The 18,515-nt window shown below is 41.8% G+C and overlaps 2 pseudogenes; one reads left to right on the top strand and one right to left on the bottom strand.

Moving 5' to 3' along the window:
• Nucleotides 1–438: 438 nt before the first annotated feature.
• On the top strand, nucleotides 439–8,546 carry LOC137296445 (beta-hexosaminidase-like; annotated as a pseudogene).
• Nucleotides 8,547–10,682: 2,136 nt separating this feature from the next.
• On the bottom strand, nucleotides 10,683–18,115 carry LOC137296444 (uncharacterized; annotated as a pseudogene).
• Between the last annotated feature and the right edge of the window lie 400 nt (nucleotides 18,116–18,515).

Here is an 18,515-nt window from a genome sequence, read left to right as displayed (position 1 = left end):
AAACCTTTGACATGTTTGTAAGTGAATTTATTCAATGTTATCTTTTAACCCCTAACTTTCTGACCAGTACAAATAGATTGGCTCAATTTGGATGTCAAATATTTAAAAAAATACTTTCATTGGTATTGGTCCTAATTTCCTTACGTTGATAGTTAATTCCATTGTGAGCCCAGTGTTGTTCTCATTGTTTACATATGCATTTTCGGGAGAAACCATAAGTTGTGGTGAACATAGAGTGCAATTGTTTTAAGATGTTCTTGAAATTGTAATGTTGTTATTTGGTGATGATGTAATTGTTATGTCAGATACTTTTGGTGGTCCTCAGTGCCAGCTGGACGCTTTAGAATTGTGTGCAAATAAGTAGAGATTAACTAAGTAAAGCTATCCCTCTGTAATTATAGGAATTATTGACACACTCTTGGGTCATCCAACTAGTCCATGGAGGTATCTAGTCACTGGGCCATTTTTGGAGATGTATTACATGCCTACCTTGATTGTCAACAGCCAGAGAAGTATGGTCACACACAAACGTCTTTCCCTTGTCTTCATCTTCTAGTTGGTATCGCCTACACTTGTATCCAAACTGCTTGATGCACATCAGGTGGCAATGCAAATGCTTTGTTTAACTAATTGGTTTATCCAGTGGTGGTAACCGTCCTATTAACTCCAGAGGCACAAAGCGATAGAACAGTTTCGTTTTTCGTTTCTAACTTCAGTGCTGCGGAAATAAAATGAAATCGCGTGTCATGTTGTGAATAATCAGCTTCGTTTCTGTAGTTTTAACGTCATTGAATGATGGGTCATGAATACTGTTGAGTCATGAATACGGAAGATATTAACGTGTGCCTTTGTAATTGCAGAACAGCAGTTGGTGAAATTTGACAAAGCTGTTTAACATTAATAAATGTTATGGAAACGATTGAATACGAAATACTGCTACCCCGACGCCCGATAGGGGTACAGGAAAAGAGCATTAAAGTATTGTCTTAATGAAGCGCTCCACGAAAATATACGTTTTGTTTTGATGTGAAACTACACCAATGTGTGTGTGCGTGTGCGTGTGCGTGTGTGTGTGTGTGTGCGTGTACGTGTGCGTGTGTGTGCGTGCGCGCGCGTGTGTGTTAATGATAGTTAGGTAGGGGAGCAGAGTACCTTTTTTGCTCTGGGGAGATAGCGAGGGTCAGCAATTTTGTACACATGTGGTGAATAGTCAACATTTGAATATTACAGAATCATAACCCACCCCCTCATCTTCAATTTCAGGTAGCAGGTCGCAGATGCCATGATCCGTCAGAAGAACATTGCATCCTCCCCTTCCTAGGCTCAGGTCCAACCCCCATAGCCCCAGGCAGGGGGTTCTACACCACCAAAGACTACCAAGAGATCGTCCGCTACGCCCGTGACCACCACATCGAGGTCATCCCGGAAGTGGATATGCCCGGTCATGATCACCCCGTCATCAAGGCCATGGAAGCACGACGGAAACGTTTCCTGGCCCAGAACAACGCGACTGCAGCTAACGAGTATGTCCTTGTAGAAGCCAATGACCCATCATACAAATCCATCCAGATGTACACCGACAATGCCGTGAACCCGTGTCTTTCATCAACTTACAGGTTTATACACAAGATCGTTAAAACACTGCATGATTTACACAGAGACATTTCACCTTTAAAAATATTTCACTTTGGTGGCGATGAAGTTGCTAAAGGCGCATGGGAGAATTCCACAGTGTTTGGCAATGGGTTTGATATCGCCGATACGAAGATCCTCAAACAACTGTTCCCCCGCCAAGTGGCTAATCTCACCTCTCAATTCGGGCTGGATTTGGCGGCCTAGGAGGATGGTATGATGGAATCAGGGAGCACTCCCTACCAGAGAGGGGGGCTACACAATAAAAACATTTACGGATACGCTTGGGACAACATATGGGAGTGGGGAGCTGCAGCTAGGGCGTACAAACTCGCCAACGCTGGCTACAAGGTAAGTAGGAATGAGAGTCTGTCAATACCGTGCCTTCTTAGAAGTTATCCATTTGTTAAACGGCTCCTTCACAGACAAGGAGGTGCCTCGAAAGCTTTTGCAGTTGTCAATTGGGTTCTTCTTATGAAAAGACAAATATTCTCAAACAATCACGCCTTTCTATAACCGCTTTATTAGTGATTCAAGCGTAAATATTTTTGTGAACATCTTTTCATTTTTAATTTGTGTCACTAATTCCGGCTTGACATGGGAGTCCGATTCAGCATCGCACAAACCAAGGTTGAAAGACGTACATGTCACGGGTAATTGTAATTAATCACTGTTGATTGGGGCTCGTTTGATATAGGCGTTTACCTCAACTTGGACAATGTTTCATTATTACTTTTGGTTCCGTGCCGTGACCGAGATAAGGCGACCAAGCTAGAGGTGTAATACCAGTTTATTGCATATATAAAACACAAATAAAATAAATTATGAGAAAAAATAAACAATACCACTTACTAACTGGTTTTAGGTCAGAAATGCTGCTGTCCTTTAATTACTGTGGTTAGTGATTGTGAAAATGCTATAAAATGTGATACACCACTGTGGGTCAATATCTCCAGTTTGCGTTTTCCTAATGTGTACTATAAAACATGTATACTCTGACCTGATAGATACGGAGTGTTACGTTTCAGAGCCCACAGAAGTATTTGTGTTGTACGTATACGAACTTATAATCATTCATTACAAAGGGGATCTACGTGTTGAAAACAATAAATTCAAAAGCTTCGAGCAAGCTGTTTTTAAAAAATCGGACATGAAAGAGAGTACAAACACATAGTAAAACATCATCCTGAGTCACAGACATTGTCTTGTTGGCAATAGCGATCTAATTTTTCCTCTAAGTTTTGATTGTTCAAATCACGCTCGTGCAAAATTCGTTGGTTGGTTGATTGTTTTAACACCGAACTCAGATATTCCAGCAGTATGGCACAGGTCTGTAAATGATCCAGTCTGAATCAGACATCATGAGCATCGATGAGCATATCTAACCTCCCTATCTCGTTAGTCGACTCTTCCGATAAGCATGGGCTGCTGCGAGACCAACTCAAAATCGTATCTTCACGGGTTGCACGTGTAAGAACGAAAGTGGGTTAGATAGCAGCCATTTGACCCCGAAGTCGCTTTTCAAAGCAACCTTAGCGCTATGACAGTCGTGCGTCGATGTTAAGACATGGCATCATTTTCCGGCCATCTTAGCGCTAAGATCACTTTGAACTCGACTTATGCCCAGTTAGGGGCCGTTAACAATTTGTGGCTGGGGGGAATGCTGATTATTTTAAGGGGGTCATCCATTTTGTTCTGGTGAGGTATGGATGGGGAGTGGTGGAATCATAAATTCCACAATGCACATGGAACTCTATAAGAATCATAACTACACCCCTAGCCATAAATTATGAACGGTCCCTTAGATGCATACTGATAACTTTACTGTCTGTAGATCATTTTGAAAGAAAAAGGAAATTAATTTCGTTGCTGCGGCGTAAAGCAGTATTCATTCATCATGCATTCACGAAGATCTGGGTTAAAACTGATCTTCAGTAATCCATGCTTGTCGAAAGAGGCGACAGACGGAATCGGATGGTCAGGTTCGCCGATTTTGCTGACAAATGTCATCATATCCCAATTGCGCAGATCGATGGTCATGCTACTGATTACTGGGTTGTCTGGTCCAGATTCGATTATTTACAGACGTCCGTCATATAGATGAAATTTTGCTGAGTGCGGCGTAAAACTGAACTCACTTTCTTTCATTACTATTGTCTGTGTATTTCAGGTGGTAATGGCTCAGGCCACACATCTATACTTTGATCACCCCTACGAGCCGGACCCACTAGAGCGAGGGCTGTACTGGGCACCACGGTACACCTACACCCGGAAGACGTTCGGCTTCATGCCGATGAACATGTATGCCAACGCTGACGTGGCGAGGTCGGGGGATCCGATGACGAAGAAAGACGTCTGTGGGGAAGACCTGGATGGGTGTGTCCCGCTGGAGAAGCCGGAAAATATTGTTGGTGAGACGACGTGGGACGAGGGGAGAGGGAATCTTGTGTTATAATGAGACGTGGTTGTGACATTCCGCATTCTGTTGCGAGGTGGATGATCCTTCGTTTCAGAAATTTAAAAAGCTGTTGTCAGACTGTCTGTTTAACGACAACGGTCGGGCTCGTTTCCATGAACTTGTTTGACCCATTGATGCCCAGCGCCAGGCAGGGAACAATAAGTACCATGTTTTAACGTCATTTGGTATGATGAGGCCGGGAATCGAACACGATCTCCGGGCGGACGCTCTAACCACAACGCCATTGAGCCGTTTTACGAATAACTGAATTATTTCTAGGTGAGTCAATGCCATATCGGGCGTTGGTTATACTTGTGGCTTATACCACGGCAAAAGACTGTGAAAAGTCGCGTCCCTTGGAGTCACAAATCTCTACATGAAACTTGGTCTTATAAGGGTTCTCGTATGTCATCTCGGACTAAGTGTAGAAAATAGATTGCCATTTTATGGCTCAGGGTGATACTGTATTGCGAAATATACTACTCAAAAGTAGTGGAGGAACTCCCAATTCTTTCACATTGCTGCTCCCATACTTTGCCATTCACACAGAAATATGGAAGAATCGCGTGTTATCTGACTTGTTTCCACCTTTTTAGTCAGTCAGTCAGTCAGTCAGTCTGTCAGTCAGTTGTTGAATTTGACGATAAAAACATGCCGTTTCGTATTGCAGGAATGCAGGGCCACCTGTGGAGCGAGCTGGTGAGGAACCGCGACATCGCCGACTACATGATGTTTCCGCGCCCCCTGGCCCTGGCTGAGAGGGCGTGGCACGAGGCAGCGTGGGAGGGGGAGGAGGACAACACCACGAGGCAGGCCATGGAGGACAGGGACTGGGAGAGGTTCGGCAACACCCTGGGTTACAGTGAGCTCAAGAGATTTGAAAACATCGGCATCAAGTATCGAGTGCCACCCCTGGGAGCAATGTACGTGGTGATTTGGATTTATAAATATCTATAACGGTCATTTCCAAGTTTCATATCCTGCTCAAAACGCACATTCTGATTATTATTACCCCGGATAACCCAGGTTGTCTGTGAGAAGCTTGAAGGTTAATGGTCACAAGACTTATCTCACCGGGTACCTATTTTCTGCTGGGGGAAAGAGGCAATTTTGAACAAATTCTTTTGCCTTTTGATTTATTTATTTGTTCGTTCGTTGTTGATAGATGCCCGTTAAGACATATTTCAGACATAAGAAAAAATACAATAGCTGTCTGAGTGAATGAGTGTGGTTTTACGTCGCATTCAACATTATTCCAACATATCATAGACGACACGGAAATACGCTTTGTACCAATATGAGAAATTCAAACCCAGGATCCTAATCCACACAGTGTACGTAATGTTACGACCCGTCGTATCTGTACAGTTTAGCATAGGCTAACGTATGTAGCATATTGCTAACGACATGTGCGTTGCAAGCCGGCAATCGCTTCGAGTAAACATACGGATCAGTTATAACGGGCCTGCAAAAGGTCGTCTTTTGGGGGATTAATGGTAGAAAAAGAAAACAATATTCAGATGACCCCACTCGAAATGTTTCACAATACAATACAGTGATTATTTTGTATTTGTGTTTTTGAATTGTGTTTATTTTTATGTTCTTTAACCCTCACATAGACAAGACGACATGTGCATGCGATTTGTTTGAACTCACAATAAATATTCATATGTTGATTATGATACAGAGTTGAAGGCGACGTGCTGCGGACGAACGTGGCGTACCCAGGTCTGACGGTAGATTACAGTTTGGACGAAGGACAGTCCTGGTCCCAGGCTACAGAACCTGTCCTTCTGAGACTAGCCAAGAGCACGCGTAGTCTGTTAAGAACGAGGTAACCATGATTAATATTGCCCAGTGATCCGCCCGTCCGTTTGTGTGTCGGTCTCATCTAAGTTTCTCCACATTTCCATACGTTTATCTCAGACAAGCTACCCGTAGGGTGATCCTTGATACAACTTCATTACTCACGAGATATTCTTAAAGCAATCCTTTGGTCTGGACTATTTATTGTCTATTCGTCTGTCTCTCTGTCTATCTTGTAAGTGACACTGAGTGCTCTCTCCTCGTCATCATGTTTCGGGACGGTGGGGTAACCTAAAGTGTAAAGTGTCACGCCAGAGGTCCGGGGTTCGATTCCCCACATGAGTACTTCATGTGAAGCCTATCCCTAACATACCCCGCCGCGATATCACGGGAATATTCAATTTGCTGAAAGAGAAGAGTTATGCAAGAAGTCATGGGTTTTTTTTCCGTCCCCAAATCCTGCTGGTCGGGAGGATGTTTTGTGCGTGACCTGCAGTAATCACAGTGAGAATTATCTGTATGGAAAAGCTGAATGTCGGGACACAGCGAATAGTGAAATTAATGTTTTGTCATTAGGTAATTCTCAACAGTGAATATTTAACATGACTGGGTGTTATAAACATAAATGGTTTATGTGTTACGTCACATTTTTAAATGATGACATCCTATGGTTTGCTCACCTCATCACGTTGTAATGAAACGAACTGCACTTCCGTGACAAGTTTAAGTGCATTATGAGAGTTTAGCAAATTGACATTCTCCCAAGTGTATAATTTGTTCATCTTATTATGACGTGAAAAGAGCTTTAGTAGGAATACGTCAACATGTAAGCTACTTTGATCCAAGTTCTTACAATAAGTCCACCCCTTTACGTCAATGTCGTTTTCACAAAATACGTGACAACCAGTTTTATGCCGGTTTAGCAATACTCCAAAAACGGGTTAATCCACTTGAGAATCGAACACGGGCCTCTTAGCTTAAAGACTGAACCCTCTAACCACCTCCTCTGTACACTGCATAAGCGCTATCTGATGATTTGTACATTTTTAGTGATTTTGAATTCGTTAGCCCAAAGTCGGTAGCTGTAAGTGGGAACAGAAATACTGTGACAGTCTCTTCCACTTAAGACTACGAATGTTGGTTCACCCTTACAATAGTTATCTACAATAGTTATCTATATTAACAGTTATTGAATTAGCATCTTGCGGAATAACATTATGATCGGTTTCATTTCCCGTTTTTCGGAAATGGTTATTGACCCAAGGGTGACATTTTATCATCACTCAAAGGAAAACTCACAGGTAAAAGCAGGGCAAGTCAAGTATGAATAATATATGTAGGTAATTTTCAATAGTAACTACAAGGAATACAAACAGGGTCAGACAGACAAAATAGTGAGTGAAGACTCGGGCCTTCCAAAACGCAACATTATTGATAACTCAATCAGGTTTCACTATATGCCAAAACCTCATGTCAGTTTAGGAGTTCCGAATTTGATTCCTGTGTGGATAAAAAAAACTTGCGTTTTTTATATTTGTGAGTATATGTTCACTCAGTTCGAAAACCATCGTCAAAACATTCAGTTCTGTCGAGAATTACTATTTCACAGAAATGTCTTCCTTTCGTAAGTTGTAGTTCGTTAAACTTTACTATTTCACTAAAAAAAACAGTAAATACACATCCGGCATGTTCCGAAATTGTGCTTTTCTTGAAAATGTATGAAGCAAAAGGTTCCTAGCTTTCATTATTTCCTCATCAGACGTGTAGTGGATGAAGGGTTGCCTGCAGAGTGAAAGGTCGGTAGGTCTATTGCAGGCTGCATCGTACCTGAAACTAAACTATCGGACTTGTATTTATTCCCTTGCGTAACTTGATTCCAGGAGGTTTAGGCTCTGTAAGCCCAGTGTATTGTGGATGATACGTATTCGTTGGACAAGTGCCCATATCTGATGAGAAGAAGTTAATTGTGGTACTTACATGTTGTGTCAAAGAGGACATACAGAATTTGGAATGTGAACAGTGTCCGTTTATACATCGCTTCATTGAATAAAATCCGATTATGCCCATACTAGATCTCATTTGTACGAACATAAAGCTTCCTTGATGTATTTGGTCAATTTCAAAGCAAGGGGTTTATAACTGGATATGGTATATCGGACGACAGGTGTTACACTTCTTCAACAACCCTCGTGCGTTTTCCAGAAAATAGCATATAGGTTAATCAACGCACATCGTCCTACAAACAAAGGTCGTTGCCAGTCACCCATTTGAATGGCCAAAACACAGGTTTGTTCAGTCTGCCGAGATATAACTGACGTGGCATTTAACATTATTCCATTCTTCACTCACTCACTCACTCATTCACTCTTTCTCTTTTTCAGAGGCGCCAACGGGTCACGGGTTAGTCGAGTAGTACATCTTTACACCGGGGCGACGGTAAACAGCGGAACTACGATATTCTCCATATCTACAGCATTAGTTTTGTCAATTATATGTGTTTTGTTTATGTGAATGTTATGTACCACATTACATCGGCTAATTCATAATGCTTCTTTCACGAAATCCTATCCACATTGAAACTGTAATCATTAGTATGTGTGTAACATTGTCCGTCCAGCGTCGAAATAAATATACAGTTTGGACATTTATAGCCACTTGCACTGTTATCTTTCGTTTAATAATGAGAATGTTTATAACGCGCCTTTTCTAGGCTAGATATCCTCTTCAAAGCGTGCAATCTGATCATTATTACCCCGGATAGCCAATGCAGCGCTAGAAGGTTAGTAGACTCACGACCGGGTACCCATATTCTGCTGGGTGAACAGAGTCAATATTGAAAGTCACTTGTCTAAGGTGAGACCACATGTATCACGTGCTTCACTGTGGGGCAGGACTGAAGTCCTAGAAACTCTCAGGAGTGAAGCTGTCAAACACGGCCACCCATCCGAGGATTCTCTGAGCTCGACGTTGCTTAAGTGGAGTTCACAGTGCAGTCTGTAGTTCTTTTCAGATGAACCTCTTTCGGTTGAGGGGAGGTGTAATAGCCCTATGGTTAGAGTGTCTGCTCGTCATACTGAAGATCTGGGTTCAGTTTTTGCTATATGCGGTGTAAAAACATACTCACGCACTTGATTGAGCGGAGCGCTAACCTTCATCCACTAACAATCGCACAACTTGCAGGCTGAAGTCGCCTCGTTATCAAACGAAAATGGCGGACGGCTGAAGTTTGATTTTAATTATAATTCTATGATGTACACACTTCTCATTTATTGTAATAATGTCCCGAGTACTTTGGACTCAGGGACGCGATGAACTTAGAAGGGTCGGTCGGGCGATGTGAACCACGGAAAACAAAAATGTTGGAATGAGAAATATGTAGCCTGCGTGTATGAAAGTTGTCCATGTGAATTTCTAGATATTTTCGTCAGATGCATGTGTACTGTGTTCCATGGTTAGCCATTCTTCAAAACTTAGCAAGTGAAGTGACCAAAGTATCGTGAATAACATAACAGTGAAAAAGAAGCGTGCTTTATTTAACAACTTGAACTGACTGGAACAGTACAACGTTACAGTCACGTTGCATATAGCTGATATGATATGCACATCACTATACTTGACATCCATATTAATAAGCAAATAAAAGGAAACAGTCAATCTGAACTTATCAGGGTAAGGTCGAAGCGAGGGTTATCTCGTCATCTTTAGCACGAAGGGGTTGGAGATACTTATATCTCCTCCTATTGCATCCATGTGTTAAATTTAACACAGAAACATGGCGCGACGAGCTGATGTTTCAAAATAGGATCCAGCCGGTCAAGGTAACCGTATTGTTTCGAACTCGATCACACACGCACGCACGCACACACGCACGCACGCCTGGCTGACGTATCAGAGTATCCGAATTCTCAAAGTAATTCCAAATATCAGTTGCAATTGTTAAATCCATTATTAATGGACATCTTAATATGTCCAAGGTATCTGCAAGATGGGTACCTAGAAACTTCAGAGGTCGAGATCGCCATCAGAGAAATGAATGTTGTCGAGGGCTCATTGATCTCAATACTGGTGATGAAGCCGGATTTCCTTCTCGTCTAGTGACAGATGATGATACACGGATTCACCAGTGGGACCTAGAAGCTAAATTGGAATCCATACAATGGAAGCACCCCTTTTCTCCGCCTCAGAAATAAGTTTCGCACCCAACCATCGGCCGGCAAATGTAATGACCACCATATTCTGGGATGCAAGAGAAACATAACTGATAGGTTATGTATCACCAAACCTACAACCACTGACCATTGTTATGCAAATTAAAGAACAATTTGCAAAAATCCAGAAACGCCATGGGATGTTAACAAGTGGTGTTCAACATTTGCATGACGACTTTCGGGTTCACAAGTTGAGAACTGCCCAGGCCGCAGTGCTTGAACATGGATGCGAACAGTTAAATCACCCACCCTACAGCCAAGATTTGGCACCCAGTGACTATTTCCTGTTCTAGGAAATGCGATGACAAGGACAATGGCTGCCACAATGGCATGGCTACAGGGCCAATCCGCGAATTTCTATAAGAGGGGTATTAAAAGCTTACAAGTGTATTGAGACAGATGGAGGTTATATTGAAAACATAAGCGCACACATTTTTCAGCAACTTGGTATTACATTGAAATACTTTGAACACCCCTTGTTGCAGTGAAATTTGTAGGAGTGTATTACTCAAAATGACGAGGTCTCCACACATCAATTTCATTTCGTAGTTCGTGGACCAGCTCATTGTCCAGGGCACCTAAAACTCTACCGTCTTGTTCACAACTACAAGATGAACATAAGGTTTTTCCTCTGCGATTTCCTCAACGTTATTGTCATCAGCGACAGTGCCCTCTGTGTTCTCTTCCTCACAACGATCGAACTGTTCATAGTTGCTTGTTTGAGTCAAGGCATATACAGAGACGCGTGGGAGCAGGTCAAGGGGCGTATCGGTATGTGACGTGACATTACGGCGAGCTTCAAAGTCCCATTGACGTGCGCTGTCATCCAGGGCCTTGTTGGCACCCTGGAGTCTTCCACTGTCAAGGGTCACATCTCCAGATGATTCGTTGATGCCTAGTGTGTCACCATAGTGTGTTTTAGATGGTGACTCGTCACCATGACGTGCGCTGTCATCCTGGGACACGGTGCCACCCTGACGACGCGCTGGTTGGTGTGTCATAGTTCCAGTACCGACATGGACGTGTGACACGTCGTCACATCTTGTGTCAGGTGGTGCCTCGTCACCATGACGACGCACTTGCTGGACTACCACAACTCCAGTATCAACTTGGATATGTGACGTTTGATCACTGTTTGAGTCGACTGATCCTTCCTCTACGTCATGGATGGGGAGACAAGTGCTGCTGTCTGCAGATACACTTGCATGATGGAGATTCCCTGTGTTTGTAAGGGGTCTGTTTGGGTTCTTCTTGCATGACACAGCCGTGACAACAGTCCTGAGTCGACTTTCCCTCGTGCCTCTTGAAATACAAAAGTATATCAGTTGTTCACATGGGTGCACAATTCTAGTATCTTACTTGTCAGCTTCTAAATTGTTCATGGTTATTGGTCTCCATAACATGGCTATACTGAACCTTCACCTATACTGACGGGCAAAAGAAACTTCCCTTTAAAAAAATGCACTCTGAAATAATCTCTGAACGTTTTTAAACGTATATAGTGGAAATGATGGTGGAACACCAGGCAGTGTGTTCCTGGCAGACGACTGTTCACAACGCACTCTGGTTAAGGTTTGAGTAAGAAATTTGAAAATCGCGTGCATTGCGGGTTCATCAAAGCTCACGTGCAAAATGGGTATAAATACGGTGGCAGACGACGGAAGGACATACGACGCAACAGAAAAACACAAAAGACATGCCGCGGTTATCACCAGCACAACGCCAGAGAGCTATGGGTATGCTGCAGATGGGAGCCACAACAGGCCAGGTAGTACGAACGTTTGGCCGCTATGTAGTCACAGTCGGGAACCTCCGCCAGCGGTATCAGCAGACTAGTCAGACGTCAGACAGGCTCCGGTCAGGAAGACCACGGGTAACAACGGCGCAGGAAGGCCGGCACCTGAGATGTTTGCACGTGCGAAATCGCTTCCTGCCGGTGACGTCAACAGCGGCAACGGCATTAGGTCACCCCTGAGGCAACGACTACGTGGCAGTGGTATCAGGGCCTATCGACCATACAGGGGAACACTGCTGACGGCTAGACATCGCCAGTTGCTACTACCTTGGGCCAATCAAGTTCGACGCTGGCAGTTACGTGACTGGCGGAGGGTATTGTTTTCCAACGAAAGCAGATTCTGTTTGTCAAGGGGCGATGGAAGAGTGAGAGTGTACAGAAGGAGGGGTGAACATACAGCTCGATGTTGCATACAGGAGGTGGAGGCATAAGCAACACACAGAAAGTTTTTTTTGCCCGTCAGTTTATAATGGCGCCTTGCATGTTTTCATATGTATAAGCAAAAGATGAATGTTATCAAGGTTATGAAATTTTGCATAGCTTTCACAGGTTACATTTGTTCATATTAATGTGTCTATCTTTATTGATAGTTATTACAATCTACACACCTTTAGCTAAAACAGACCCAGTTCAAATGGTCGGGTCATAAATATGTGTTGATGGACAATATAAATTCTGACAACGGTTTCTAAGACTGATCAGAAAGCCTTGTTTTTCAGGCTTCCTGTTGTCAATGACACCTGACTTCATACTATGAAGCATGTTAGTTTATGGTTATTTCAAATAATGCTTACGATCTTCTTCTCCGGACACAGAAAGCCACCAGAAGCAGTACACTCATCAGGACTAGTCCTGCAGCAGGTAGTATGACCGAGACGTATTGGTTTGTGTCCCACCTGTCATGTGTACTCTGAAACATAGCCACATTGACCTACTCTGATCTCAGTTCATCTGGTCAAAGAATGTTTTAACATACATACGTGAGAGTAAGATTGCTGGCGCCTTTAATGGTTAATTTGACAAGAATTAGCTCCGGGACAACGTTCATCATAACCATATTGACCTGTACCAATCTAAACTGATCCTGTTTACCACACATACGTCATGACAGTTCCAAATGCGACATTAGCACAGTTACGTGATGATCCCGGAAAAGAAATAGTTCAATGGAACATTTACTAAAATCAGTGGAATGTCGGATCTAGACTCGTGATCTGCAGACCGGCGTCATTTACTTGGAATAGTGCTCAGTGAACACAAATATGTAACATTCCCATTTTTTCACATCAGCTACGGAAGCAAACAATGGCATACGTTGTCACATAAACAGTAACATGCTATTGGTAACAATCACTATGGGCGTCACCTTCACTTTCAACTCCTCTTCTTTTCTGGGAGGGTACAACGGAAGAGGCAGATATTCGTTGATAATTTCATCAGGGTTGGATTCGAAGATTCTAGCTAACGAAGAATTCTCCAGAAATCACCCGTTTTCCGTAGCAGTGTATAGTTTTACAAACGTTGTAGTGTAACTGAAAGGCACATAATACACAAAGTTAGTGATGATTTTGACCTCAACTTCAGGACAGAACACTTAAATATCAATATCATTGTAAGCCTATCTTTCCGTGTACTCTTCAACATCATTCTACCTGTGACTTACTTGCTTTCTCCCTGTATGTTTGTTGTTAACTTGACATCCACCCTTCTTGGAATTTTCCCGAGTTCGGTGATGAGTCTGTTCAAGCCATCAGCCAGGTCATCTCTATTTGTATCATCGATCTCACCCAGGAGTGTGATATTGACAACATCTGAGTACAAACAACATGAAGATTTCTTAGAATACACATATAACAGATAACGCGTTGACACGGATGAAATGAAACTTCACAATGTATGTACAGATCAGTTTGTCAAATGAGATGTGTTCGAGTTCAACATATCAAACATATCACTGTCAAACAAAAAGCATACTAACTAGAACTAAGTGCCCTAACAGGACACCACGGCCCATCTGTTTTCTCCACAACGAAAACCAAACACAGGTCACCTTCGTGTTGCCATGTGAGGTCATCAGAAGTTCATTTATTGGATAGTGCAGCCTCACGTCTGGTGACAGTTAGTGACAAAGTGATTGAGGCTCTCGTATAATATCGGTTTGCTCTTGACATCTACAGACAGTAACCTCCCTTGGAGGTTGTAACCTCTCAATTCAGATGATTAAGTTTGACAAAAACACTGGATATCCGTGATTGCTGACACATCTTAATAATGGTATCATATATTCAATGTGTTGTTACCAGGTATGTTTCACTAATTGCTCTGCATTGTATTAACGTAAACGTCATTCTATGTCGTTCAGTACAATTACTTGGTTGTATAGAAGAAACTATTTCACTTACCAACACTTTGGTTGCATCTATCTCCTACCCATGCAAAATCACAGTCACACTTGAACCGAGCTGCCGTCAAGAAATCCGGTGTACATTGGCCCATGTTACAAGCGGAACTGTCACAAAAGTTAACCTTATCTGCGCATGTCTCTCCAGTCCACTCAACTGGACATGAGCACTTGAAGTCCGATTCGTTTCCGTCACATGACCCTCCGTTCAAACATGGCCCCAGTGCACATTGGTTGGTGATGTTTTCACATAGTTTTCCTTTACAAACTTTAGATATTAAGATGCAAATAAACAAGTATCAATGGACAGATGTCTTTACACAACTTAAAACTTACAGACCTCTTGCCTTTAACGGTTACAACCCTTGTACCGAGGTGGAGTTGCAACCGATGTTTTTAAGCAGAACCACAATATCATTGGTACACGCTTTTATGGGTTCATAAAGTGCATCTGTGTGCAGGCATGTTGGAAATATATTTGCGCTTAAAATATTTGAAAATGTACATAAATAATTCGGCGAATACAGTTTGTACGCATGAGACAAATGATACTTGTGGCAACACTTGCTTACAATGTCATAATATGTATTCTCTGCCATACAAGGGATGTGGGTGATTTATTAATAGCCATACTAGCAAGTGCGAAATGTATTCCATGTGGCCTTGTCTTTCTAATGAATCGTCAGTGCAATGACAACAGACACAGTCCACTTACCCTTGATCCCCGCCTCACAAGTGCACTCGAAACTTCCTTGTGTATTTATACAAGTACCTCCATGTTGACAAATGTGGTAATCGTCTGTGCATTCATCGATGTCCTGATTGCAGTTGTCTCCCTTCCAACCTGCAATTGTATTATTGAAATTAATTGAAATTAATGCAGTAAACAGAAAAATGTTTCAGTGAAATCTTGTCATTCCTGACCGATAGTTCCGACATCCCGTTGGATGGTCACTGCCAGATCAATGTCTACATATGAAACTGGGTATCATTCTTAAAAGTGATTCAGTAACAACTTTAACGTATGAAATAGTTACGTTTGGACAAGCCGATTCTATGTTCTTTGCCAACACTTTAAAGGGGAATGATACAAGAAACATTTTGGTCTGTTTCAGGGCACATGTATGTCTGTCCAATTACTAACAACTCACACGCTGGTAAATTAAAAATATCTTTCCATTTGGTCTTTCTCCAAACGTCTGAAAGATCTAAATAACAGTTCACATCAACGCTCACACCAGCTTTCTGAGCAAACCTTCAAAGCACATTTTAGCTCCTGTGCGTGGGTGACACGTGTAGTGACTGTGGTCAGGCGTGGAATTGCAGTATCTCTCACACGCTGACCCATACCACTCCCGGTCACAGTAGGCACGGACAGCAATGTCTAATCTGGAAAATAAGTCACTCTACATATTTCACTTAAGACTAAAGGGATCGGGTAGTCAGACTTGCTGACCTCGTTGACAAGTGTCATCGTATCGTATCGTAACTTCATGGCTGAAATATTGCTGGGTGCGGCGTTACACAACAAACAAACCAAATGAAAACATTTTGCACACTGTGTACCTTTATCAAGCAAGTAGTACATGTAAACCTTGAATGCTGGTTGTTATGTTTACGTGCATCAGTGAAAATGGCATTATGTTGGTTCGAGACTGATTATCATTCACAACAAATGAAAGTTTTAACGTTCGTGTTGCAAAATCCAGATCTATCTGAGTCTGACTCACTTCGTCCTTCCCCACACAGTGCATTGGGTGTACACAGCTGTTTGTTCAGTAGAAGCGGCCTGGATGTTGATCATCTTAGAGAGTGTGTCCATGTGGTCATCACTGGAGTAGTCATCATGGTCATACACGTGCACCGTTATGTCTATCGAGGACTGAATAAAAGAAAATGCATACCATCTGTTTAGTTTACGTTAGTTAAGTGTAGCTGAATCAATAAAATTGTACACATTTAGATATATTTTCTATTTGAATGTTGTCAACATCGACGTTTTTAACAAATATACTGCTCCCGAAATGCTGCGTGGAAAGAATAAAGAAGCTTTATCCATAAAAGATCTTGGTCATCTACAACAACTTCTAAATGCCGCTAACAGACATCATGGACGTTAGTGCTTGTAAATAATCAAAACCTGGACCACATCAGCCAGACGTTGATGTCCTGAGTTGCCATCAGGGTGCAACTGGTCCGTTATCATGTAGATCCTTAGCTGAGTGATCCCACATCAAGAGAGATGTATTGGCCAGTTTCCCGATCAAAACTATCAGGGCAGTTTAGGCTTTGGCGACTTATGACGGTATCTGACAAATGCCCTTCTGTTTGAAATAAAGATTCAGATAACAGCCTTACCGGTAGTGCATTGTCCACTGGTATGATGAAAGGATTCGGTGTTCCTTGAATGCGACCTCCAAATTGGACTGTGTTATGGTTGTCTATATAGTTTGTGGTCATCATGTAAACCGAACACGTCTTCTTTCTGTCAGGGCTGGAATAACATCGGCTTTTAATATTATAACATTAAATCTACAGATAACAAAGGGACACACTGAAAATGCAATGTCCCCATGCATTTGTTGCCAGGATGACGTAAAAAAGCAGTGAGGTGTTGAAGGCCTGAATTCATTCTTTTGATAAATAGCTTCAAATGGGCACACCAAATGCCACACTAAAGGTTCCAAAGACAGAAGTACGTGTCAAACACAATGAAACCGACTTAATAAGTCATGAATACCTTTGGCATATCTGTATTTCTAATACAAGGATATACTACAAATTATAAATCATTTTACAAAAGAATTGAGAAGACAACATTAAATTAACCTTTATTTAGTGTTACCAAACAAGGGCACATGTCATTCATTTAAAAGAGATACAGAAGTCTACAAATACAAAACTGTCAGGAATTGAACATATTTAGCTCATGTATTTTCTCAATAAATGTTTTTATTGTACCTACCCATCAATGCACAAGGTAAACATTGGATCGCACTTATTAAGGCAAACTTTCTTGGATGAACCGTCACAACAGTATCCAATGCTTTCCTTGCCATCCGACTGGTAACTGATGAATCGAATGTCCAGCTTACCGCTGGTCTTCACCTGCTATAAATCATGAAGACAGATTCAAGCAAGCAGTAGTTGAGAGCCGTTTCACTCTACACTCAGCAATGGTCCGGCCATATAGCATTAGGCTTTGAAGAATTGAGTGTGGACCACAGATACCAGAGACAGACATAAGCGATAAACATGACAGATATAATCACACACTAATAATCAAACTTGCTTTTGATAATCGCCTAGTCCCCATCAATTCATGCCATCAGAAATTCAGTTTAGTTCTAATGACTAGTTCAAATGATTATTTGAAGCCTTAGTTTTTTTAAATTTTAATAAAACGGTGATCATGTGAGACATGGGCGGACAGACAAAAGCCGCAAGTATATTCCATGACTTTTGTTACAAAGATATGCTGGCAGTTGTGAGAAGGAAATGTTTCTTCTATAAACGAACATTTTAAAGGAGAGCGTTTTACGTTATCATGGTAACATGACAGTCCTGGTTCCCACTTCCTGACTCTTTAACTATTTTCCACTTCATGGCAAACACTGGTTAACAATTATAGTGCATTGGGGACTATTTTTCCTTGACGCGATCTCGGACCAGTAGACCAGCCTAAATTTCACATGTCTTCTGTCATTAATACATTTGTGGAAAGCATGTTTGGTAACCTTGTTGAGGAAACCCGTGACTGTCGAGTTCAGATAGATAAAGAAGTTCAGATAGATGATCTGCATCGCTTCAGACATTCATGCTCATGTCAACATCATTAAAATCTTTATTACGTGTGAAGACCACGGGCCCGTGTACATGTTAGTATACATATTCTAAACAGGTATGAACTAGTGAACTTAACGAGGGAGCAATTTCTTGAAAATTTTGGAATTTGCCTGTCTAACGGTGTAAATTAGTTTATATTACACTCCCAGTGAAAAATGTCAGTAATATATATGTTTGCATAGCTACCTTTCTTTTATTTTGTATGCATAATGGATAACATGATCTAGATTGTTTATGTCTTCACTTGTGTTTGTTTGTTAAGGATATTCCTAAACGATACCATATGAACTTGCAAATTCTTAGGCACAAATCTACCCCGAAGTTCTTATAAGCTGGACATTTCAACATAAAAGGACATTCTTCTTCTAA

Source organism: Haliotis asinina, chromosome 9 (genome assembly GCF_037392515.1).
Source record: "Haliotis asinina isolate JCU_RB_2024 chromosome 9, JCU_Hal_asi_v2, whole genome shotgun sequence".
Taxonomy (NCBI): domain Eukaryota; kingdom Metazoa; phylum Mollusca; class Gastropoda; order Lepetellida; family Haliotidae; genus Haliotis; species Haliotis asinina.
Note: the sequence above shows the minus strand (reverse complement) of the source record. Positions and strands in the feature narration are given on the sequence as shown.